Source organism: Fukomys damarensis, unplaced genomic scaffold (assembly GCF_012274545.1).
Source record: "Fukomys damarensis isolate Sample0158 unplaced genomic scaffold, DMR_v1.0_HiC HiC_scaffold_39, whole genome shotgun sequence".
Lineage (NCBI taxonomy): Eukaryota > Metazoa > Chordata > Mammalia > Rodentia > Bathyergidae > Fukomys > Fukomys damarensis.
The window spans coordinates 87,550,878-87,578,081 of NW_022900951.1; the positions used below are offsets into that span (position 1 = coordinate 87,550,878).

The 27,204-nt window shown below is 35.2% G+C and overlaps 1 protein-coding gene across 1 annotated transcript in view; it reads left to right on the forward strand.

The window, feature by feature from the left end:
* The window catches only part of Pak3 (p21 (RAC1) activated kinase 3), a 289,473-nt gene that overhangs the window by 136,325 nt on the left and 125,944 nt on the right, over positions 1–27,204 (forward strand). The window lies entirely within an intron of this gene.

The window sequence follows — 27,204 nt, forward strand, 5'->3', positions numbered from 1 at the left end:
ATATTCCATTTTATAGGAAAACCACATCTTCTTTATCCATTTTCCAACTGATGAGACATTTCTCAAAGAAGTAAAAACAGCAAGCAAATATATGAAAAAATGTTCCACATCACTGGTTATTCGAGAGATGCAGATGAAAACAATATTGAGATTCCACCTCACCCCATAAAGACTGGCTGCTATCAAGAAATCAAACAATAACAAATTTTGATGGGTTTGTGGGAAGAAAGGAACCCTTCTCCATTGTTGGTGGGAGTGCAGACTGGTGCAACCACTATGGAAATCAATATGGAGATACCTCAAAGAGCTGGGACTAGAGGTTCCATTTGACCCAGTCATCCCTCTGCTGGGTATCTTTCCAAAACAATGAAAAGAATCATATCACAGTGATATATGCACACCTATGTTTATAGCAACACAGTTTATACTAGCTAAAACTTGGAAACAGCCCATTTTCTGACTGCTTATTGATAGGTGCATTCCAAGGGTCATGTGAAATTTAGGAGGGAGACTTTTCATGTCTTCTCCTGGAGAAAGAACTGTCCTTTTGTCCATAAAGACTAGGAGTTTTGACTAAATTATCTTCTAATCAACACCATTGCTTTGCTTCTCTGCAAACCCACTGTGTCCATAAAAAAGGGATAATTAGTACATAAAATTTTACATTACCATATATACATACCTTCATAGCAAAATAAGACAAAACCAAAAATTAATATTTTTCCTGCTTAACAGTTTGGATGACTGTTTCATCTTCCTTTGTGGTTCATCTATAAAAGTAAAGTTTCGTTACCTTGTGCTATGGGTCTGTATATCGTATCTCAAAACAGTAGCTTCTTTCTGATGTCTTTCATGATTTCTCCCTCCTCTCATTTTTTACTGTCAGTACCCTCATCATTGCCCCACATATATCCTGATAATGGTGAATTTGACTTGTTTTCCTCATAAATGGAACTGGAACTATTCTCAACTGGAGCTCAGCACAGTGTTTCATTTTTATGCTCACATTCATTGTTTTTAATGCCTTTGCTTCTTTGGGGATCCTTAGTTGGGTTCTCTTGTAGACTGAATGGGACTGCCTTTTCTTTTTCTCTGCTATATCATTAATGACAGTGGAGAATAAAGTGGGACATAACATTGTGTTCTCCTGACGTCCCTGCCAGATACCCATATGCAATGCATGAGATTATCTCTTAGCACTTTCTTATGGTCAGTTTTCCACCCATTCAAGCCAATATAAAATAATTGTGCATTATATGTGTACAAGGTTACATTAAGATAATGACACAGACTTCCCGCTGAGATTTCAGGGTCTTTGCACCAACCCAGAGCTATTGTAGAGCCCCTACCTTTGTATAGCTGATTTTGATGTTGTATGTAGATAAAGTAGATTACCTTGAACTGCCTTTGCTTTCAGTATGGTTACTAGTACTCTGTACCTCCCAATGTTTCGTGTCATGTGTCTGAGATAGGGCATGTCTTAAATTGAGGCTTTCTGCCTTTCTGAGACAGAACTATATTTATTAAATAAAAATCTTTGTAATTTCTTTGCATTAGGGATTTTTTTCCAGTTCAGAATGAACTAGGGGAAGGAATAAAGAGGGTGGGTTTTTTGGATCTAAGAATATTTGAATCTAATGTTAAGGCTATTATGTATTGATGTCATCACCATATTTTGTTTCTGTTGCCGATTTCTTGACTGGTTTTTTAATTTTATTTGGCTTAATTTTTTTATTTATTTTTTTTAGTTCTTTGTGTATTGTAGATATTAGTCCTCTGTCTGAGGAAGAAACTTTTTTTCCCATTTTGTAAGTTGTCTTTCACTCTGTTGACTGGTTGTTTTACTGTGCATAAGCTCTTTAGTCTGATATAATTTCATTTGTTCATTCTTGCTGTTATTTCTTGTGCAATTTTCTGTTTAGAAAATCCTTTTGTATAACATAGATGGTTTATGTTTCATCAACAAGAACTATTTCAAATTTTGTAATTCAAATCTACATGTCCTAGACAAAGAGAAGAGTGGTAAACACTATGAACCCTTTGGGAAATGGAACTTTACAATTAGCTCATTGCCTGGGCTGGGGATTTAGCTCAGCGGTTCGGTGGCCTGCCTCGCAAGCGCAAGGACCCGAGTTCGATCCCCGGTACCACAAAAAACAAAACAAACAAACAAAAAAACAATTAGCTCATTGTCAATTTTATAAAATCAGTACTAAAACATACTTCCTTAAAATAATTTATTTTGAAGGTAGAATTGTGACAGGCGATATTATCAAGGTCGTTAACTAACAGGTACATATATATTGCAAAGCAGGAATTCTTTTTTATGTTTCCTGATTAGCTAGTCTTAACTTTTGCTTGATATCAGCATCCATCTGCAAATCGTACCTCTGATATAATCACCCAGCAAAATTTATATACTAGAAATTGCCCAGTATTTGGATTCAGAAATACCTTGGCTCTACTCCAAACTGTACCAATTGCTAGCTGTCTGACCTTGGACAAATTTTTAAATATTTTCAAATGGCAGTTTCTTTATCTATAAAATTGAAATAGAAATAACTTCTCAATGCAGTATCCAAAAGCCTTGTGGTCAAATAAGTTTTACAATTTATTTTTTTAGCTTTAAAAATAATGCATGTTACACAATACTTTCAGTGGGATTTGTGATATTATTCACTAATCAATCAGATCAATATTTCTGCAATTAAATATATACATTAAAAACAGTCTAATGTTAATTTATGATGTTTTGGCACCTTTTAAGTTTTATCATGAAACATGAAAAACTGGTTTTGAGAATTTTAAATAGAGGAAATACATGTACCTAACCCCATGAGATATTCCAGGGATAACAGGAAATACATTATTTGTAGCAAGATTCCTACTGAATATAAATTGTTTCAGGAACACTGGGATGTGCAAATATCCCCAGAAATCTTTTGGCTTGAGAAGATCTATAAAAGTTAAAAAGCTCCAAGAGAAGGAGGACCGTATTACATAGACCTGTCCAAACAGAAGTGTAATCTGGTAGACTATCACAGTGCTTTTTCTCCAGGCATAGAAACCAAGTCTGCAAGTCTGAGCTAGGGCAATACGGGCAGGGTGGGGTTGGGAAGATGTTGCCATAGGAAGAAACCGAAATTACTGTCCTAGTAAAGGTCTCACTAAGACACAGTTTAGAAACATTGCTGTTTTGGTGTCCAAGTAGCAGACCCATCAGCCAAAACTCCCAGAAGAAGAGTTAGCAATAGTTAGTCGCCATCCCAAGCAAAAGCCTCCACATTCACATAGCTAGAGGAGTCCATTACCAGCTAGAGGATGACAGAGGGGCTGCCATGGACTCTTTATTAGAAATGTAAACTTTATCAAAAGAAAATGGATACATAACATACCAAACAATGGAATACAATGAAAATGGATTCAGGATAGAGGTTTATAGCAATTAATGCCTATACCAAAAAAGAAGACGTCAAATAATTTAATGTTAGACATCAGGGAACCATAAAAAGAGAAACACACTAAGCTCAAAGTTAGTAGTAGAAAAGAAATAATAAAATTTTGAGCAGAAACAAGTGACATACAGACTAGATTAAAAAACACAAAGAGTGAATTGTTTTTTTTAAAAAAAGAATATTGGCAAACTTTTTAGCTAGACTAAGAAAAAAAAGAATCAGAAATGAAAGACATTTCAATCCATAAAATGAAAATGCAAAGGATGATAAGATATTACTATGAGTAGTTATATGCCAACCAACCACATATCCTAAAAGAAATGGATAATTACTTAAAATCACAACCTACCAAGACCAAATTTGAAGAAATAGAAAATCAGAACAGATTAATAATGGTTAAGGAGAATCTTATTTAAAAGAAAAGCCCAGAACCTGATGGTTTTAGTGTCGAATCCTACAAACATTTAAAAACCTAATACCAATTCTTGTTAAATTCTTTCCAAATATTGAAGGGAAAGGTACTTCCACACTTATTTTATGAAGTCAAACTTACCAAAAGCAGGATAAGGACACTACCAGGTAATAAAATTTATAACAGGCAAAATGGAATATTTAGAAATAAATTTATCAAAGGAAATAAATCTATATGATGAAAATTATAAAATATTGATGAATGAAATTAAAGAAAATATTAAAAAATTGAAATCTGTACTATTTTCCTGGTCTGGAAGATAATCTTGTTAAATGTCCACACAGCCTTACACAATCTACAGATTCAGCATTTTTTTTTCATTAAGTTTGTTGGTGCTTTTTAGGTATACAGTAAGTTATATTCATCATTGGGATCTTGTACTTTTACATGATATATCTTGGTTCCTACTTTTTCCCCACACTCCTGCCCTCACTTCACCCCCTCTACCTTTCCCTATTTACAAAGATTTTGTTCCCACTTTTTACTTTTTCATATTTTTTCCCTTCTTTCCTTTCCCCTATCCGTCCCACTTCCCCTACTCTTTAGCCCTTTTCTTTCTACTTCACATATCAATTATATAATTTGAACCCTACTTACACTTTTTAATAAAATTCCAAGGTCATTTTTCACAGAGCTAGGAAAAAAAAAAGTTTTAAAATTTGTGTAGAACCATAAAAGGCCCCAAATAGCCAAATAAATCTTGAGCAATGAGAACAAAGATAGAGACTTCATATTATCTGACTACAAAATATATTATAAACATCTACTAATCATGACAGCATGGCATTGTCAAACAAACAAAAACAAAAATAACACCTAAACCAATGGGACAGACTAAGTAGCTGTGAAATAAATACAAATATTTAAATTCATTTGACTTTCAACAAAGATGCCAAGAACACAAAATAGGGAAAGGACAATTTTTCCCTAAATGATGCTAGGAAAACAGTATCCACATGCAGAATAAAATTAGGCTCTTCTTTTATACCATCTGTGAAAAATCAACTCCAAATAGATTAAAAATGTGAACATAGGACTAGAAATGATAAAAATACCAGAAAATCATAAGAGAAATGCTCCTTGACATTGGTATAGGCAATGATATTTGGATATGACACCAAAAGCACAGGGAATATAAGCAAAATTAGAGAAATGAGATTGCATCAATCTAAAAAGTCTTTGGACAGGAAATAAAAAAAACAGTGAAGAGGCAACATATGAACAGGGAGAAAATATTTTCAAACTATACGTGTGGTAAAGGGTTAATATTCAAAATATTACTCAACAGTAAGAAAACATGTAACCTTATTAAAATGAGCAAATCACATGAATTGACATTTCTTAAAAGATACATATATGACCAACAAATAAATAATAATGTGGAACACTAATCATCAGAAAAATGCATATTAAAATCACAGTGAGATGTCTTTTTATACCTGTTAGATTGGCTGTTGTCAAAAAGATGAAGGGAGTCAGGGATTTAGCTCAGTGGTTCATCTGCTTGCTTCTTAAGTGCAAGAAGCTGAGTTCAATTCCTGGTACCAAAAAAAAAAAAAAAAAGAAAAAAAAAGAAAAAGAAACGAAAACATGAAGGATGTCTTGGTGAGGATATGTAGAAAAGGGAACCCATGCACAGTGTTGGTGGGAATATAAATTACTACAGACATTATGGAAAGTGGTACAGAGGTTCTTAGAAGATTAGAAGTAGAAATATCATATGATCTAGCAATCCGACAACTAGGAATATACCCAATGAAATCAGTATGTTGAAGACATATCTGTACCCCCATTATTTGCAGCATTATTCATAGTACCTAAGTTATGAAATCAACCTAAATGTTCATCAAAAGTTGATTGGATAAACAAGTACATCCTGTCATTTGCAACACAGAGATGAATCTAGAGGACATTATGCTAAGTAAAATGAGCCAGGCACAGAAAAGTAAATACTGCATATTCTCACTCATAAGTGCAATCTAAAAAAGTAGAATTTATAGAAGTGGAGAATATAGTGGTAGTTACTAGGTCCTGGGAAGATGGAGTTGTGGAGATGTTGTTGAAAGAGTACACAGTTTACTCTGAGTTACACTTTGGCTATTCTTTCAATAATATACATACACAACACACAGTACATTAACTTCCTATTTTTTAATTTTTTTTGCAAGATGTTGTTTTATTTTTCATAGAAGAGTGTGTTTATATTTTGTGAATTAATATCTATTTATATAGTTCAATTAAGTGATTGACAAAATCACAGAAGATATTCATAAACAGATATTGGGCCAATTAAACAAATCATCAGCAAGTGACAAGAACACCGTAACAAAAAAAAAGAAAAAGTGCTAAACAAAATGATTCAACACATGCATGACCAGAATAGAAAAGGATTAGAGTCCATAAAAGGATTCCAAACAGAAATTCAGGTGATTAAAAATTATATTGCACATATGGGCATCAGAACTGAGTAATGTGAGGACAGAGTCTCAGAATTAGAAGACAGGGCTGTTGTCAATAAGCAGTTAATAGGAGAATCCTAAAAAATAACAAGAGGACATGAAAAATGGATCCAAAATCTCCTAGATGATGTGTAAAGAACTAAGATTAATTGGAATTAATGAAAATTTAGACATCAGAAAAGACATTAAAAAATCCTGCTTGCTAAAAGAACAGTTGTGACTTTTCAAATAAGGTAAAAGAATTTAACATACTTATAAGTGAGGCACACAATACCCTATATAGCCAAAATCAGAAAAGAACCTTTCCATGACACATCATAATTAAAATCCTGGAAGTCAAGCACAAGAACAGAAACTTCAAAGCAGTTAGAGAAAAGCAAAAATAAATCACTTATAAGGAAAAATCAACTTCATTTATAACAGATTTCATAACACCAACCTTAAAGACTAAGAGACCTTGGAGTGAAGTGTTTCAAGTTCTAAAAGAAAACAATTTCCAACATAGGCTGATATGTGCTGCAAAATTGTATTTCATAATTTATTCAAAAATAAGATACGTTTATGATAAATAGAATAACACTATGAATACACCAGGAATACTGAGTCATTAAGTAGAAAGAAAAGATAAGGAATCAACAACGGGAGAATAAATTTGCTTTAAATATACCAATACACTTAATGGGAAAAAAAATAAGGCAATGACCAGAATAAGTCAGTAACTCTCATTAATATCTCTAAATACAAATGCTCTCAATTCCCCAATCAAAAGACACAAACTAGCAGAAAGGAACAAGAAACAAATTCCAATACTATGCTGTAAACAAGAAACATATTTATGCCTTCTGCCAATAACCCTCATAAAGCTTAAAATCAAAGGATGCAAAACAATATTCTGCACAACATGAACCTGCTGTCTTATATTTAGACAAACTGGACTTTCAGCCAAAAGCGATCAAAAGAAGCAAAGAAGGTCACTACATATTGGTTAAAGGAACAATCGAACAGGAAGAGGTAGCAATTATTAACATACATGCACCAAAAAATAATGCACCTAACTTCATAAAACAAACGCTATTGGATGTAAGAGATCAAATAGATCTTCATACACTTATAGTGGGAGACTTCAATATCCCACTTCGTAAATAGGTAGATCAACTAGATGAAAAAAATCAACAAAGAACTATCCTACAAATGAACTTAATAGATATCTGCATTCCACCCAACAACACCACAGAATGCATATTCTTTTCAGCAGCACATATAACTTTCTCTAAAATAGAACATATATTAGTCAATAAATTACCACTAAGCAAATGAAAAGTAATTTAAATTATACTGTGCATATTATCATACCAGAGCACAATGGAATTACAAACCACAAGAGAAAACACAAATTAGGCAAATACATAGAAATTAAACAATGCACACTTAAATAAATAATAGGTAACAGAAGAAATCAAGAAAGAAATGAGGCAGTTTCCAGAGCTAAATGACAACACTAATACTACATACCAGAACTTATGGGACACAATGAAAGCAATCCTAAAGGGAGAATTTATAGCTATGAATGTCCACATCACAAAAACAGAGTGAACCCAAATAAAATATCTAATGATGAACCTCAAGTTTCTAGAAAAAACATGAGTAATCCAAACCAAAAGCTAGTATAAGGAAAGAAATTATAAAGATCAGAGCATAAATGAATTAAATTGAGACCAAAAAAACATAAATAATAAATCTAATTGATGGTTCTTTGAAAGAATAAAGAAAATAGACAAACTCTTAACCAGTCTAACCCCAAAAAAGAAAAGACACAAATCAGTGCAATTAAAAATGAAAAAGGTGAAATCACATCAGAAACTGCAAAAACAAAAAACACATTAAGAACTAATTCAAAAAGTAATATACCCGTAAATTGGAAAATTCAGAAGAAATAGATTCCTAGACACATATGACTTACACATCAGACCATTGCTTATGAACTGAAGTGTTCAAGAGGTTACTAATTCACTGTATTTAATGAATTTTCATTTTGCTTTGCTTTTGAAGGAAAGTAGTGACTGTTAGATGAAATGAAATGAAACTAATCACAGGCTGTAAAGTTGAGCCCCATTTGTAAGACAGCTTCCAAGATGCATTATATAACCTCTACATCTTCTTATTCCACTCTAGGCTCACATGTCAGATATTGTCTCTCTCCTCCAGGTTGCATCCTTAGGTTTGCCTACCTTGCTGTGATGTAGATGGATGGCATGAAATTGTTTTCTGGTTGAACAGAGTAACTAACTGATAAGCTCTGGCATGTAGCTTGTAGATGGTTCATACTTGAGTTAGTTTCTAACTACCTTGGCCAACAGCTGAGTCCTCTAGTTTCTAAGCCTTTCTGTAATATATTTGTCTTTCTCATTAAAAAACTTTGAAATTATCTTGTAGACAACTCAGAAGAATGAGTGGTTTCATGTTTTTTTGTGGGTTCGTTCCTTTGTGTCCATTTGTAAGGTAAATTATTTGAACAACTACTACTACTTTCTTTAGGAATTTTACAGATACCCCTTCAAGTAAACTCTCCTATCCCATTTCTCTGAGCATTCAATGTAGAAGCAGCTTTGGGCTCACCATTCACCCAAAATGGGCCAGGAGTAAATCTCTGTGGAGGAAAATTATTTGACTTGATTTTAGTACAAGCAGGTTTATCAGAAGTTGAAGAAAGTATGCAACTGATCTTAAAAGTGCTGAATTAGTCTAGATGTTAATTATGAAAATAATGAAATTTGATGGTTTAAAAATGACAATGTTATTCAAAAATAAAGCAATAATATATCATATTCGATCAAAACTTCCAGGCTAAAACATTTTTTCAACGTCCCTATTCAGTCTTAGTTCATGATATCCTAGTGTTTGGCTAAAGTAGTTAATAGATTATTCACTGATCCCTCTGTCACCCTCAGCCTTCTAAGTGGGAAAGCATGAAAATTCATGGCATGGAGGAAAGATGAGGCAGGGACATGCTTTGACTACTAATACGGTCAGATTGTAATTAACCAGAAACTGAGGATCATCAACTCTGTGAGGCATTTTAAATTTCTGTTTAATTAAAAGCCATGATTTTGTTTTAAACTCCTTGGAGTTGGTGAAACGTCTTCTTTACAGTATGGATGCATAAGGTTACTTTTGAAAAAATACAGTGTGAATGACTGTTAAATGTAGCTATGATGGGCATTAGAACCAGTCTTGTGCCTGGAGAGGGCTCTTTAACAATGTGGTTTGTAATTTTTCTCCACAAAAATATTTCTTTTTCATCTTTTCTAGAAATGCCTGTATTGGCTTCTAGATTTTTACGTCTGATTTTTTTTCTTTTGATTCAAGCATTTTTACATACTTATAAAAGGGTCCTCCTAAAATACAAATATCTAAAAAAAGCTATAAATGAAATCACTAAGACTGTATATAGCATAAGAAGTCAATCAGATTGCCTCCCTCCCAGACCTAGGAAGGAAAGTGACAGATGTACTTCATTGGGCCTCTTGACAGTTAAGCGAAGTTCCTAGAAGAATAGCACAGAGGAAAGGAAATAGGCATGGAAAGAACCCCCTAAAAATAGCTTCATAATTTCTAAGTGAAATTAATGGGACACACATGTATAAATACATGTAGTTTCTCTGGTGTGATAAACTAGAAGTGTAAATAAGGATCAAAATGTATAATTGATATTGTGTAATAGGAAGAAAAGGTCTAAAGGTGTAAGGGAATTGGGAGGGGTAGGGGAAAGGTAAGAAGGGAAAAGAAAAAATGGAAACAAAATCTTTGTGAACTAGGGTAGGGTGGAGGGGGCCAGGGGAATGGGGAAAAAATGAGAACCAAGACCTGTCATGTAAAGGTACAAGATCCCAATGATGAATGTAACTGTATTGTATACCTAAAATGAACCAATAAACTCAATGAGAAAAAAAAAAAAGGCCTAACATACCCAGAGATTTTTTTCTTAAACTGTGAGGACACTGATATCAGAGATTGGAGGAAAGAGAGGGGCGTGTGGGTGGGGGGGAGTGAGAGGGAGGGAGGAGGAGGAAGGAGGAAGAGAGGCTTTCTAAAAAAAAGAATGCATTTAAGTAATAAATTTACTTTTTTGAGGCTGCTGTTTGTGTAATTCTAAAAAATATTTTGATTTTACTAAAAATCCAAGAAAAGAAAATAAGGAATTGAAGGCTATGTTGTGTTAATAAACAGAATACTTTCACCATCACCCCCTTCCACAAAGCAAATCCAAATGGAGCCCAGGGACAGAGGTAAATCCTCAGTCCCCAGTCCTAATAAGGTTCTGATAAATGTCTGCTCATTTCAATGGGAGTATACTGAGAATGGCACTCTCTCTATTTCAGTTTTAAGAAAAGAATTGTTTGTGCTTTAAATTGCAAAAAGCTTGGCTAAGAGTGATTTCTGGACTTACAAGGGTGGTGAAAATGAAAAAAAGGTCAAAGACAATCCCGAGATGAGTGAGAAAGTACACCCTTTCTACCCCCTGCCAGCTACCAATTACATTTACAAAGACGCCCCATGTCTTTCAAAAGAGATCCACAAATTACCATGGAAATCTGCCCCAACAGGCTGTACTCTAGTAGAAGTCAGAGCCTTTGTTAGCAGGGGTTTGTAGGGACCCTACCATAGCGAACACAGTTAAGTCTCATTCCCTGAACGGGGGAAAGGCCAGTCTTGATTTGTAAGAACTTGAATTTGAAAATACATTTTAAGAAATACCATATAATTATTTCTAAAAATCTACAGTCAAATTTATGGCTGGGATCGGGATGCTGCCCTTCAGAGACTCTCCAGGCCTCCAACAAACAGATAAGGACTGTAATTAGCATATTGGTCATTTGAATGCAAAGTGCACTTTTGAGTAGTGCTTAAAAACCCTGTGTTAGCATACTCCCTTAGTAGACTGTCAGTTTTCTATGTTTATAGTATTAATTTGCCTAGCAACCTGCCCTCTTTGCTTTTTGGCAGTAAACTTTAGCCTAGCAAGTCAGAATTCATTAAAGTTACCGTATCAGAAGCTGCAATGAAGAAGGAATGCAGGGGTAGGAGGGAGATGGTCACTTTAAAAAATTATCATAAACATACTTCTATCTTAATGGACATTAAAATTCATCAGTTAATTCATATTGATTATTTATTCAGCAATGTATTTTCTGGGGCGATTAAAAAAAGGGTCTCTGTTACTTTCTCTTTGCTAATACACAGTACCCAAAACCCACAATTTAAAGGAAGAAAGGGTTAGTTTGGCTCATTGTTTGCAGAGGTTTCAGCCCAAAGTTAGTAGCTTCCTCCAGCTTGGTAGAGGGATATGCAGGCAGGAAGCAGCAGCCATGTAGGGAAGAGGAGGGTTATATACCCTTAGACAATGCCCAGGATGACCCACCTCTTCCCATCAGGCTTTACCTCCCAACATCATATGCAGCTATAAACCCATCAGTGGCTTAATCCAGTATTACCCACCCATAACCCAGTCAACTCCCAAAAGCCCCACTATGAGTGCATGAGGCATTAGGGAGGCATCTAGCTATAAACCATAACAAGGGGGCAGACACAACCTGTTTTGAATGCACCTCCTCCACAAGTGAGTTTATCAAGTAAACGCCGGACAGCATTGGCTGTAAAGGGATTCCTACCATATAACAAAATAAGGATTGACTCAGGCACAACAGGTATAACACGGGCTTAATTACATGGAAAAACAGCACAACAAGGTCTACATCCATTTGTTTGTGATGGCAAACCAAAGCTGTGTGCACTTATTAACTTTGTTTTAAAATTCACACTTTAGACCACTTAATTTGAAGCATGACTGAGTTTTATTTGGGAAGGGGAAAAAGAATTTGGAGAGATATTTAAAATCTTAATGCCCAGATTCACACCATAAAATTAAATCAGATATCTAGGGGAAAGTACAAGGCACTAGCATTTATTTATTTATTTATTTATTTATTTATTTATTTATTTATTTATTTATTTATTTATTTATACCAGGGATCAAACTTGGGACCTTGTGCTTGCGAGGCATCCGAACCACTGAGCTAAACCCTGGCCCTATGCACTAGCATTTTAAAGGCCATCAGGTAATTCCTGTGTTCATCAGAGTTGAGAGACCTGCCCTAACACTTTTTTTTTTTTTACTGGTGTTTATTCTATCCAAATACTTTAAGAAGATGCGGAAACTAAGGTTCAGAGTGCTAAATAAATTGCCAAAGATCTTAAAACTATAAAATAATGAATCTGGGACGACTTGTGCAGTAGTTTAATCGAAGAGTTTGCATGACAAATTTCTATGTAATAATATCCCTCTGGACTTTTGTTTCTTTATCCAGCATCATTCCAACAAACTTGGTATATGACAGTCACGTCAATGCAATGAAAATGTAATAGTCTGATATGTTAATCACACAGTTTTAGTCACTGTGTCTCTAGGTAGATTCAAAAAAATATGGCTAACTCCTGATACCTGGAAGGGTCATTTGATGACTCCAGTTTGTTCATCACACCGTTTGTGATGTTGAAACTTAATTAGCAGAAGACTACTAGAGACAAGACTATAGTGTGACAAAAATTAGATTTATTGGGTAGCTTAGCCAATGCATATCTCAGTAATAGATGTCAATAACAAAGTGTGTCTGGGCACCATTGATAGGAAAGCAGCAATCACTCAAGGAATGAAGGAATCCTTATGTCATTTTACAACTGCTGCAAGACTCTGGGGAAACTTCTTTGTAAACCTTGCAACTGCTTTCCTGTCTATCCTTCCAACCTAACCATTGGCAGAACTGCTTATTAATGCAAACTAATTTTTGTTCTTTTAATCGCAGGCAAGTTTTGATTCTTTCAGGATTTTGCTTGTTTCAGAAGGGAATAAGCCTGAGAGAAAAGTTGGCATTCACATTAACTATTAAGTTTTGCTGCAACCGAGTTGGTAAAATAGTTCAGGAAGAAGACACATTAAAAACCAGCAAAACCCAGAAAAGGCCTGTATTTGATTTAGTAGTACATCAGTGTTATTATCCAGGGTTTTAACAATGTAGAGTATATCAAAATATTGGGGCATACTTAAAGGATACATGGGAACTCTGTACTATTTTTGTAACTTCTTGTAAGTCATAAATTACTTTAATTAAAAAAAAATTTACATAGGGCTGGGGATTCCGCTGGGCCTGGGATTTAGCTCAGTGGTGCGACCCCTGCCTTGCAAGCACAAAATCCTGAGTTCGTTGCCAGGGCCACAAAAACAAAAACAAAAACACTCTAAAAGATGTGTAATGAAAACAGAGTCCTTTGTTAAGTAAGAATTTTCAAAAATAGTCTGACTTTGTGCAATTCCACATATGATCCAAAATTTGTTGTATTATCGTTCTTTTCTATGTCCCTGGATTTGAATCGTGGGGATAGTAATTATGTCAGTGGACTAGCCAAAATTCATGTTTATCGGGTAGAGATCTCCATATGGTTATAAAAATGGGACCAGTTTGTTTGTTAAGATGCCACTTTTGTAGAGTCTGGAGACATGCATTAAATAACAATGGGGAACTAGAAGAGAAAGAAAGCTGTGGTAAGTAGATAAAAGAAAGACAGAGGTATGATAGGGAAGCAAAATAGTTTGGTTGGGCTGATACATGGGGCTTAAGGGCAAAGTAGCAAAAAGAATCTAGAACAATGGTCTGGAGCTAGGGCACGACAAGACATGACTCTCCTTCCACTGAAATGAAGAATTTTGGACTCCCCTTGTAGTAATTATTACCAGTGTCTTGGATCGTAATCGCCTAAGTATGTATGTATCTTCTCTCTCCAAATTCCTAGGACAAATAGTCCATGTTTGATTCATCTGTATAACCTTTGTAGCTTTTCTCAGTATATCTTACACTTAGTAGGTGTTTATTAAATTTGTCCTAGGAATGACTAATGTAACACAAAAATGCAGCTGATAATCACTTCTTCCGAACATCGGAAACAATAACATAACGGATAGTGGGGTGATTGCCTCCAGGAAAAAGGAAGTAGTAGTAATGAAAAGCAATCATCCTATTTGTGCCTAACTTTGGTAACTGGGTTTAGCCATACCATGCCATCTTTTTTTTTTTAAATTAGGAATTAGTTTGAAATTTTTATTTTGTTATTATGTGTTTGCAATACATGAAGTTTACATTCATCTTAGGGAGTAGGTACATATGTATAGAACATCTTGATTCTTTTTTATTCTCCTTTCCCATCCCCCTCCCTGCTCCCTCCATCTCTAGATGTTCTTTCACCATTTTCATTACTATTGTTATTATTATTATTATTACTTCATGTGTATGGCATACTATGCTTATACTAATTGTGGGTATTGGTACATGTACATGAGACATTTTAAATCTTTACTTTCCTTCCCTTCCCCCTTCATCCTTGGTGTCTTGAACCCCTTCCCATTTGCAAAAGCTCATCTCCCTGTTTCCTTCTTTCAGTCCTTTATTTTGCTTTTTATTTACACTTTGCTTACTCAAATGAGAGTTACAACATGGTATGTAAGCTTGTGTATCTGTTTTATTTCACTTAATATTATATTTTCCAAATATATCCAGTTTCCTACAGATGTCTCAAATTAATCCTTTTTTGTAGTCATCATGCAGAGATCACATTTTTGTTATCCATGAGTTGGTTGTTGGACATACAGGCTCCTTCTAGTATTTAGCTATTATGAATTGTGCTGCTATAAACACTGGTATGCATGGACTGCTGTAATATGAAGTCTTTAAATCTTTTGGGACCGTAACTAGAAGGGGAATTGCTGAGTCAAATGGAATTTCTATTTTTAGTTCTTTTAGAAATATCCATATTGATCTCCATAGTGGTTGTACTAGTTTACATTTGTACCAGCAATGTAGAAGTGTTCCTTTTTTATCAAAGCCATGCTAGTATTTGTTATTATTTGATTTTTTGATGATTGTCACTCTTTCTCATGTAAGAGGAGATTTTAATATTGTTTTAATTTGCATTTCTCTAATGGCCAGAGATGTTGAACATTTTTCATGTGTTTACTGGCCATTTGTACTTATTCTGAGAAGTATCTATTCATTTCCCTTGCCCATTTTTTATTCTTTTATTTTGAGTGATCTTATTTTTTGAGTTATTTATATATTGTAGATATTAGTGCTCTGTATGACAAATAGCTGGAAGTATATTTTTCCATTCTGCACATTATCCATTCACTCTGTTGATTTTTTTTTCTTTGCTGTGTGGACGTTTTTCAATTTGATATAATACATTTGTGTATTACTGCTGGTATTTCTTGTGCAATTGGAATTCTGTTCAGAAAGTCCTTTCTTATACCTATGACTTCAAATGTTTTACCTATATCATCTTCTAGTAGGTTCATTGTTTCTGTTGTAATATTTAGATCTTTGTCCATTTTGATTTTAGTTTAGTACATGGTAATAGATATGGGTCCAATTTCAATCTTCTACATATAGATAGCCAATTTTCCAAGCACCATTTGTTAATTAGGCTGTCTTTCCTTTGACATGTTTTTGGCCCCCTTGTCAAAGAGCCAATAGCTGATAGTGTCTAGAGATATTTCTGCAACTTTTATTCTGTTACATTGATGTACATGTCTGTTTTAGTGCCAATACCATGCCAGTTTTATCACTATTGCTTTTTAGTACAACTAGAAGTTAGATATTGTGATGCCTCTTGCCTTGCTCTTGTTGCTCACGATTGCTTTTGCTATGCTGATTCTCTTTTGATTCCCTATGAATTTCAGTTTTTTTTCTCTAATTCTGTGAGATATGCTGTTGGTATTTTGATTGGTATTCCATTGAATCTAACAGTTTTAGCAGTGTGGCCATTTTGACAATATTTGTTCTACCTATCCATGAGGGAGAGACATCTTTCCATTTTCTGATGTCCTCTTCAATGTTATTTTTCAGAGTACTGTAGTTTTAATTGTAGAGGTCTTTTACTTCTTAGTTAATTCTTGGCATTTAATTTTTCTTGATGTTGTTCTGGATAGCATTATTTTCCTAAATTCTTCCTCAGTGAGTTGATTATCGTATACACAAATACTATTGATTTTTGCATGCTGATTTTGTATTCTGCTACATTGCTTAAAGTGATTATCAATTCTAAGCGTTTGTCTCTGAATTTCATTGGGTCTTCTATGTAGAGTATCATCTGCAAATAATGATAATTCGACTTCTTCCTTTCCCAGATGTATCCATTATTTCTTTCTTTTGGCTGATTGCTCTGGTTAGTATTTTGAGTACTATGTTGAACAGCAATGCTGATAGTGGTCATTTTTGTCTTGTTCCTGATTTTAGAGGGAAGAGTTTTGTTTTTCTCCATTTATATAATGTTGGCCATTGTTTTGTCATAAATTATTATATCAGATTCAGATAACATTTTCCTATACCTATTTTTTTCAGGGTATTTATCATAAAGGGGTATTGGATTTTTATTGAAAGCTTCTTCTGCATCTATTCATAAGATCTTGTTGGGTTTTTTTTTGTTTTTTGATTTTTTGGTTTTTTTGAGACAGGGTCTCACTGTGTAGTCGAGACTGACCTGGAACTCATTATGTAGCCCAGGCTGGTCTCGAACTCACAGCGATCCTCCTGCCTCAGCCTCTTGAGTGCTGTGATTACAGGCATGCTCCGCCACGCCCAGCAAGATCATGTGGCTTTTGTTTTTGCCTTTGTATATATGGTGAAATTCACTAATTGATTTGTATATATTGAATCATCCTTACAACCCTGGAATGACATGTATTTGGTGATGATGTATTATGCTTCTGATGATGTGTTCAATTCTATTTGCCAATATCATATTAATGATTTTGTTTGTATCTCTGTTCATTAAGTACATTGGCTTGTAGTTTTCTTTTTATTTGGAACTTTGATTTTAGGTTCAGTGATTCTTGTCTTCAGAAATGAGCTTGGAAGCACTCCTTCACTTTCGTTTTTTTGTTTGTTTGCTTCGTTTTTTGTTTCATACATGGGATTGAACTTAGAACCTTCTGCTTGCAAGGCAGGCATGGTGGCACTGAGCTAAATCCCCTGCCCCACTTTCAATTTGATTGAAGAGTTTGAGGTATATTGGTTTTATAGTATCTTTAATATTTTATAAAATCTAAGCAGTGAATACATTAGGTCCTGGGCTTTTTAAAATTGATAGTTTTTTTTATTACTGTCCCAATTTTATTGCTTGTAATTGGATTGTTCAAAAATTGTATATCTTCTAGGTTTAGTTTTGGTAATTTGTATGAGTCTAGGAATTTGTCTATTTCTTCAATATTTTTCCAATTTGTCTGAACATAGTATTTGCTAACTGTCTCTGGATTTCAACAGTGTCCGTTGTGATTTCACCTTTTTCATTTCTCACTGCATTGGTGTCAGTCTCTTCTCCCTTTCTTTTGGTAAATTTGGCTAAGAGTTTATCTTTTTGTTATTCTTTCAAATAATAAGCTGTTGTGTTTGGTGATTGTTGTATTTTGTTAGCCTCGATTTCATTAATATCTGCTCTAATATTTATGGTTTCCCTTTTTAAATTCAGTTTGGGCTTGAATTGTTATTTTTTAAGTATCTTAACATTCCTCAGTGACTTATTTGAGCTTGCTCATTTTTTGTAATATGAGTGTTAATTGCAATAATCTTCTGTCTTGTGGTCGCTCTCATTGTGTCTCATGTTCTAGTGTGTTTTACTGGGATTATCATTTCCTTCCAGAAATTGTTGATTTTTTTCCCTTGATTTCTTCCATGACCCATTGGGTGCTCAGGAATATGTTATTAAATTTAGACGTGGTCCTAAATTTTTTGTGATTTTTTTTTCTGTGATTCATTTCTAGTTTCATTTAACAATAGTGTGATAGTAAATATGGGGTGTTTTACTTTTTTACATTTTTAAACAGGCTTTATTGACTAGTATGTGGTCTATTTTGGAGAAAGTTCTGTGTGATATTAAGAGGAATATATATTCTGTTGAATTAAGGTAAAGTACTTTGCAGTTATCTATTAAGTCCATATGCTCAAGTGTGTGATTCAGCTCTGCAGTTTCTTTATTGGTATTTTATTTGGTCTATCTCTTTGTGAAAGTGGGATATTGAGTTCATGAACTATAATTATATTAGTGTTTATTTGATCTTTTATGTCCAGCAGTATTTGTTTTGTGAAGATAGCGGCTCCAGTGTTTGGTGCATGTATATTTACAAATGTTATCTTTTTTGTTGGATTTTTTATTTAATTAGTATGTAGTATTTTTTTTTGTCTTGTCTGATCAATTTCAGCTTGGAGAGCAAAACTGGAGAGTTTGTTGGAGAGTAAAATTGCCACCTCGGCTTATTTTAGGTGTCCTAGTACATTATATATTGTTTTCCATCCTTTGATTTTTAGTTTGTAAAGATATTTTTCCATTAGATGTGTTTATTGAAGGCAGCAGATTATTGGATTGTGTTTTTAATCTAATCTCCAATGTGTGCCTTTTAGTTGGGCAATTGAGGACATTACTCTTGGGAGTTATTACTGAGAGATTTTGACTTATGCCTATCATTGCAATTTGTTTCTATTGATTACTTATCTGTTTTTCTTTTCTTTTCTTTCTTTTTTACTTGTTTTATTTATTTTCTTGCTTGATGTTTCCATGCCATCTGGAATTTTGGTTTTGTTGGCTTGTTACTGTCCAAGATATTTTTGTGTATTTTCAGGAGTGGTGGTTTGGTGTTCATACATCTGCTGAACTGTTGTTTTTCATAGAATTTCATTATTTCTCCATCTATTTTGAAAAAGAAGTTTTGCCAGATATGTTGATCTGTGTTGGAAGTTGTTTGCTTTTTGGCTTGAATTACTTCACTCCAAGCTCTTCTGGCTGTAATTCTAATGGGATTATCAGCATATTTGAATTTCTGTATTTTCTGATGACTGTAAAATTTTGGGGGTTTTTTGGTGGACATCTGGCATTTTTATTATAATACGTATTGGAGAGCTTCTTTTGTCATCGCGGTTATTTTTCTATAAGCCTCCTTTACTTGTATGTTGAACTCTTTCTTTATACTTGGGAAGTTTTCTGTTATGATTTCTAAAAATAAATTTATTACAAGTGTGCTATTTCTTAGTTTCTCTCTAACTCCAATCAGCTTTAGGTTGGTTGCTCTTAGTGTCATCAAGTGACATTTGGATGAATTTTTCTTGTTCTCTTATCATTTTTAAGGCTTCTCTGAGTAATTCATCATAATTTATTATTTTCCTCTCAATTTCACAAACTCAACATTTACACTGGTCATTTCTGCAATTTGTAAAATCTATGCGTTTTTTTCTATTTGGTATTTCTCTCTGATGCCTTTTCATGGATTCTGTATCTTTAGTAAATTTGTCTTTCACGTGTTGAAATGTTTAGTTTAGTCTTTCCAATTTTTTACTTGTTTTCTCCTAATCCAAATTAGTACTTTGTATGATAATTTCATAAATTTTGGGGTAATGTCCTCTTTAAACTCACTGAGTTTCTTTTACTCTTTAATCAATTAATCAATTTGTAAAGTTCTACTACCTCGTTTTTACTTTCCTCTCCATCTGTGCTCCTTGAGTCTGCCTGGGAGAGTTGGGCTATCTTTGAATTTTTGTTGCCTTATTTTTACTATGATCCTCCGTGTGTGTGTGTGTGTGTGTGTGTGTGTGTGTGTGTGTGTGTGTGCATGCTGAGAGTCGAGGTCAAGTAAGGCAAAGGGAGCATGCAATTGATATAAAAATATTTTTAGTATTGCCTTCCAGTGGTTAATTTTCAACTTTATTTTTTCAGAAACAGTATTTACCCCTTCAGCTATTGAAGTGGCTTGGACTTAAAAGGTCCATCTGATTTAAAAGATGAATTTTTTTGGGGGTGGAACTGCATATCCAATCTCACTGCCCAAACTCTGGAGAACACCTATGCAGACACAGCATGATCTGGGTTGTAAGCCTGCCCTGCTGTCTTTGATACATGCCCTATTGCCCCCAGCCCATGCTGATGGCCAAACCTTTGAAGATAGGTACTGGGTATTGACCTAATCAATTTGGCGCTTCACTAACACCTCCCTTTGTTTATCTTTACTGGATGGTTGCAGAGATACCTCACCTTTACCACCTGTTCCTCAGGTCACTGCATTATAACAAATAGATCCTAGATGAACTTATTCATGGTAGGTAAGGAACTTCTAAAGAGAGCAATTGTTGCCAGGCTGCCCTGCAATCCCAGGTCATGGGTGGATCATGAGTTTAGGGCCAGCCTCAACTATATAGAGAATTAATTTCAGGCCATACGGGACTAATGAGCAAGGACCCTAACTCAAAAAACAAACAAACAACAACACAAAAAAACAAAGACATTGTTTCCAGGATTTGGCTAACATATATTATAAGAGGGGATTGTCATCACTTGACTGACATTTTCCCCTGTACCTCCTGAGAGAAGTGTTTCATTACTCACCACCTCAGAAGTTTGAGTTCGAGGATTGGGGCACTTCTATTCCTGACAACCTCATTATACGGTTATCAGGAGCAGACACTGCCCAGGTTGTCACGACAACCAGCAATGATTCAAAGCTTCCCTGAAAGGTCTGTATCTCTGGCAAATAATCAGCCTTTAACTCTCAGCAGATGGTGAACTGAGCAGCCAATCACAGGTGAGCCAGGAAAACATGACATCATAGTCCAGCCAGTCAAAAAAAAAAAAAAAAAAGATAAAATTTGGTTTTCTATTTGCCTCCTTGTTGCTTCGGTCTCTCTGTCTCCCTCCCTCTTCCTCTCCCTGTCCTTCTTTCCTAGTTAAATGAGGAGGGCAACAGAACCAACTTTCCAAATTCAATTCACTCTGCAATTTTACTTTGGCAGTTCAGTGATCAAGAGTGTATAGCAAAGGAATGTATAATGTGATCCTCTTGAGAGAAAAGTCAAACAGCACCTCAGTTCAATTAAATAATGTGGTTTGATATGTAAGACTATGGTAGAAGCCAGGCTAATTAAAACCAAGTCAGAGGACAGGAACTTTCTAATTCTCGTTAATTCATCCAGAGTCACCTGGATTTAATTTTCTGCTTTTCCTCTGCTAACTCTCTCATGGAAAGGAGAAGTGCAGAGGCAAAGGGCTTCAGCAAGGCTTTGGTAGGACAGGTCTCTAATAGGGGCTAATTATAGTGAAGGAAGGTTAAGACAGACTCCTCCATTCCCAGGTGGCTAACATTTAGGGAGCATATTTAAATAGAGATTCCTCAATTCTATCAAGGAGGTGTACATCTCTGAAAAGGAGTAAGTCCACTTTCCTTTCATTAGCTATTTGCATCCCTACAATGGTTCAGAGAGATGGGAAAGTTTGACAGAAGAGAAAACTAATGCCCAGTGAAATTTGAGCCTTGCTCAAGGTTTTCTCCCCAAAGAGTGAACTAGCACCAGCATCTCATTTCCTACAAGAACTCTACAAGGACCCAACAGGATGGTGATTTCCTTCTAGATACGAGCTGCCCTCTTGCTCCAACCTCTGGGTTTTTAGGGGCCTACGATGATACTTTTTGGCTTCCCAGAGGGTCTTTGCTTTTTGTCCAGCAGGCAACTCCCAATGCTATCTGCTCCAGGAGAACTGGAGCCCCTAATAATGTCAATAAGGAGATAGGAAGGAATGAAGTAAGGAAGGAAGGAGGGAGGGAGGGAGGGAGAGAGAGAGACAGAGACAGAGAAAGAAAAAAAGAAAGGAAGGAAGGAAGGAAGGAAGGAAGGAAGGGAGAGCCACGCTACAGTGATAGCAACAGGTTGTAGTGATCATATCCCAAGTGACAGAGTAGTACGTACTGTGCTCCTAGCCAATGTTTGTACAACAACTGTAGAGCCAGGTTCCTTTCTATTCAGAGCAAATGGGTGGTCAGGGGCACATTTAAAAAAGTGCATCTGCTATAGCAAAAGATGTACAGACTAAGAGCTACACAAGCTACAAGTCCACTATCAGGAACAATTTCTGGCTGCTGCTGCCCATTGGGTTGAACATTATTGCCTTGTACACACTGTCCACTAGGTCTGGCTCAGCTCAATGTGTCATGTTGTTGTACCCTTGATTCCTTGATCTGAACCGTTGGCCTGGCTTTGAGGTCTCTTTCAGGGTAGCCAAAGTGCTTTATCTGTTTGTTTTTATTATCATCCAAAGAAAGCTATATTTCCCTTTTCAATGATGTCTTTGCAAGCAAAATACAGTACACGTATATTGTAAAATAAATAAATAAATAAACAAACAGAAGTACAAACGCTCTTCCATTTTCAGTGGGATTATTCCCCAGTAGATCCAACATAAGTTGAAAAGATAGTAAGTTGAAAATGCATTGAATACAATGGATTTACTCAATATCCTAGTTTAAGAGCACAGTAGGCTGTAGTACATGGATTGTTTCTCCTCAAGATCAAGTGGCTGACTGGGAGCTATAGCTTACTGCCACCGTCTAGCATTTCAGGACAGTATTGTATTTTATATCACTAGCCTGGGAAAAGGTCCAAATTCAAAATTCACAGTATGATTTCTACTGAATGTGTATTGCTTTTGCATCATCTTAAAGTGGAAAATGTAAGTTGCACCATTGTAAATTGGAGACCATCTCCATATAAAGGAAACAATTAATATCCGTCCCCCAAACACACACTGCATGTCTTCCCTCTCCTCTTTTATTCTTGCGGTCACCCTGTTAGCAATTTGATGTATATAATTTACTCCAAATATATAATTCAGGCCAGAATATAATTTTGTTGTGTATAAACACACACAATTTTTAAAACAAAATAAATTCGTAGTATACTTACAAGTCTGCACTTTTTTTTTTCATTCAGGAATGTTCATGGTGTTTCTTTTACCATATAGGATCGTCTTAATTCTTTTTAGCTGATACACAATGTTTCAAAATGTATTTATACCATAATTTGACAATTCTCTTACTGGGCATGAGGGAAGTTTGGAGGTGATGGATATATTTACAGCCTTGATGGTACTGATGGTTTCACAGGTCCCTAAATTCATGGAATTGTATGTATTATCCCCAAAGTCATTCAATACATATAGCTTTATATTTAAATATTTTACATTTTTATTTTATTGTAGTACAAGTAGATATTACTAAAGAAAATATAAAAGCCATTCAATGAAAAAATAATTTTTCATTACAAAAAATAGAGAATAACAGTGGTAAATACACTGTGCATCGTGATCTTAAAAGAATATATTTTCATTAACTAATGTATCATTCAACTCATTTCCTAATAACACTCTTTTTTGCATAAAACATTTTAATTGCTAACAAAGTATCTCTCACTGTATAATGTTGAACAATTTCTTCCTATTTAACAATATCGATTATGTATTTTGGTTTTTATTTGCACTTTTACTTTCTCATGTAAATATCACATTGTCTCTCTGGTGTGAGAAACATAGCTCTTTAGAAAGCAGTCAAAACTCAATAAAGTGGTTGTAAAAATTTGACAATTTCTTATTGGGGGGCATTTAGACTAACATTTATGAAGGATTTTTCATACTTCCATAAGACACAGCCATGAACATATGTGAACAGATTTCAGTATGTTTTTAGGAGGATATCTATAGGCAAACCCCTTGAGTTTGAATTGCTGGATCAAGTGTTGTATGTATTTTCAGATTTCATGAATATTGCTATCCTACAAAAAGGTTATGTCACTTTACACTCTCACGGTATATGACAGTGAGCAATGTTCCCTTTCCAGGATTCAACCGGAACAGTATGAAGACATTCATTTTAGTTTACTTCTGTTGCTACATGCCTCATGCCCAAGCTCCTCATGTTTTGCGTGAAGCACTGGACTAATTGCATTGGTAGGACTCTCAGGAGAAACACAAATTAAAACACTGAAGTTCATCCTCTGTTGAATGCATATCGCTTTTACACCATTGTGAATTTGAAAAATTGTAAATTACACTATCATAAATCAGAGGCAATCTGTACATAAAACACTTCCCATGCCACATACATACTGTTGAGGTGTTGTACAGGGTGATAGAATGAACATAGCAATGATAGTATGAGACCTGGTTTCTAGGACTTTGTAAGGCATTGCACAGGTAACTTCACATCCCTGGGCATCCATTATCTCATTTATGAAATGTAGATCAAAATAATTGGGAAGGTTTAGTTTTTATGTGGATTAAATGGGAAGACACAAAAGTGGTTTGCAATCTGAGAAGTAGAGGGGGTACAGATGCTGAGTGGTAATTAAGGCAGTGTTGTTGTGCCTTTAAATCAAGGAGGTCCCAAGCAACGGAGCAGAGGATGGTGGTAACTGAGTGAGAAAAATTACACAGATGGAGTCTTTAAATCCCTTCCCTTAAAGTTCCCAATTGTCCTATGTTCTTGGAGGCCAAGTCACATTGGCAATAAAGACTATTTTCTGATATCAAGAGTAATGTAGATTGTCACTTTTTAATAGGAAGACCAAGATCCAAGTCATTTAGGTTCAGTTTGGGTCCTAAATTCAGTCCTCTTTGGATGACATTACTATGCTTCAGTTTGTGAGCCACTTTACAGGATTTTGGTCCCACGCTAGTTTCTATAATCACCAGAGAGAGAAGAAATACACACATGAAAAATTTAAACAACCATGTGCAATGACTGTGTTATAGCTGAGGTACATGGATTAGAGTGAAATCATATACCTTTTAATTGCAATTTAAGTCAGTAGCCTGAAAGACCCAATTTAAATCATTAGCCAGGAAAACCCAGTTATATCTTCTTTATTTAAAAAAATTCTTGTTTAAAATAACTCAAATAAATTCATTTTACAATTCAGAGATGTTAACATTAAGTGAATAACATCCATTTAGATGAGTACTATTCTTTAGGTTACTTTTACAATGTAAAAAAAATCAATGTGATGTGGATACTTTTTTTAATCCCATAGTTAATGAAAAGGGTATCTGTAAAATCATTTGAAGCAGAACAATCCTGATTTCAACCTATTAATCAAGGGTATGTGAGAATGTTGGGAATCTTTGCATGAGAAGACAACTACCACAAACAAAAAGCTATTTTTAGATGCTGCAATTTTAAAAACCTCATTTTTGAATAGCCTTTTTTAAAATCAAGTATGTATTTAATAGTTCATAATATCATGTTAAATTTTTAATAGGAATACACTGTAGCTTTTGGAAAAAGCATCAATTTTGGACTCATATTTAGATACAAACCCTACCTCTAACCACAGTGTTCATGTAATACTTATATATGCATAAATACAGATTTTTAATTAAGGAAAATATAGTGCACAGTGATCTTTAAAACCTGTCTGGATTATGAAATTGCCTCCCTCTTTCTTGTTTTTTCATAGTTTCGGTCACTGTTCTTTTTCAATTCCCTATATTACCACAATTAAAAATGAATTACTCAAAAAGAGATATCCCATTCTTCCAAAAGTTATCACTTTTGGTTTTGTTTGTTTGTTTTTGGTACTGGGGATCGAACTCGGGATCTTGCACTTGCAAGGCGGGAGGCGGAACCACTGAGCTAAATCCCCAGTCCCAAGTTATCACTTTTGGAATTTGAAGCTCTGTTGTGTGACTTTTCCTAAAAGGATATGGAGAGATGTTCTAAGTTTACTCTTAGTGTTGAAACTTATTTTATTGATATTATAGAGAAATGATTGCTGGCTATTGTGCAATATTGGAAAAAAATTGAACGAACGGGAACTGGAAAGGGTCATGACCCATCTGTACCATTCAAGTATTAGAGAAGGTATCTTTTTAAAAACAAGCTTGAGAGTAGACAAGAAAAATCACCCCGAATTCTACCATTCTGACCCAACAGTTATAATTTTAAGATCTCTTCCGATTGTTTTAGGTGTATTTTACCCCATAAAGTTGAGTGTACTTGTTACTTTGTCTTAGACTTTTCAAATGCTAGCTTACTGTCTCCTTATTGAGATTTATCATAATTTACATAATCTAGCCAAATCCTGAGGAATATGGATTTTGGAGTACAATGAGATGATTTTTGGAGTTAGATTTTAGAATGCTTTGGACATCTGCAAAAATTTGAACATTTCAGGGAAAGGATTTTTAATGAAATTATATGCAGACATACACTCAGTTTAAAGTAGAATTATTCTTTAATGTATAATGCTTTTTTTTTTGAGGTATGTTTTACGTACAGGAAAGGAGTGTCTCTGCCTAGATTGCTAGCTCTTTGAATCCAACTGCCACATGTGCCTCTGAGTTTTCTGTGTAACCAGCTTGCGTGACAGGTGATGTCCCAAATTCAAAACATTTTCCCCAATAAGGTGTGCACCTGTAGCTGGTCAGCATTCCTCTCTTGAAAATTCTTCGGAAAGCCCATTCTTCTGATGTGGTTAAGTAAAGAATATGCATGAATTGTCCCTTTCCCTCCTCCTGGCAGGTGCTTCTTTCTTGATGGCCCCACCTCCCTCTAAATAACCATGACTGTAGAAGTTTCCCGTCTCCTTTTCCTTTCCCCCTCCTTGTTCCCTCCCCTTTAGCCCCCCGCCCTTTCCCGGGCACTTCCTGCCTGGAAACAAAAGATTGGTCCCCAGTAGCCCACTCAGGGCGATTTTAGTTTTATGCTCACCATCTGATTGGCCTAGGTACGGTGCAGAGCCCGGGTGACGTCATAGCAGTGAAGGGCTTGGGAGCGGTTGCTGAGCAGGGGCAGAATCACGGGCGGGCAGCTGTGGCGGTGAACCAGCTGGGATCTTGCACTGGGGGCTGCAGCTCTTTCCCTGCGGGAGCCAGTGCGCTGGAGCGAGAGACGAGCCAGGGGAAGCAG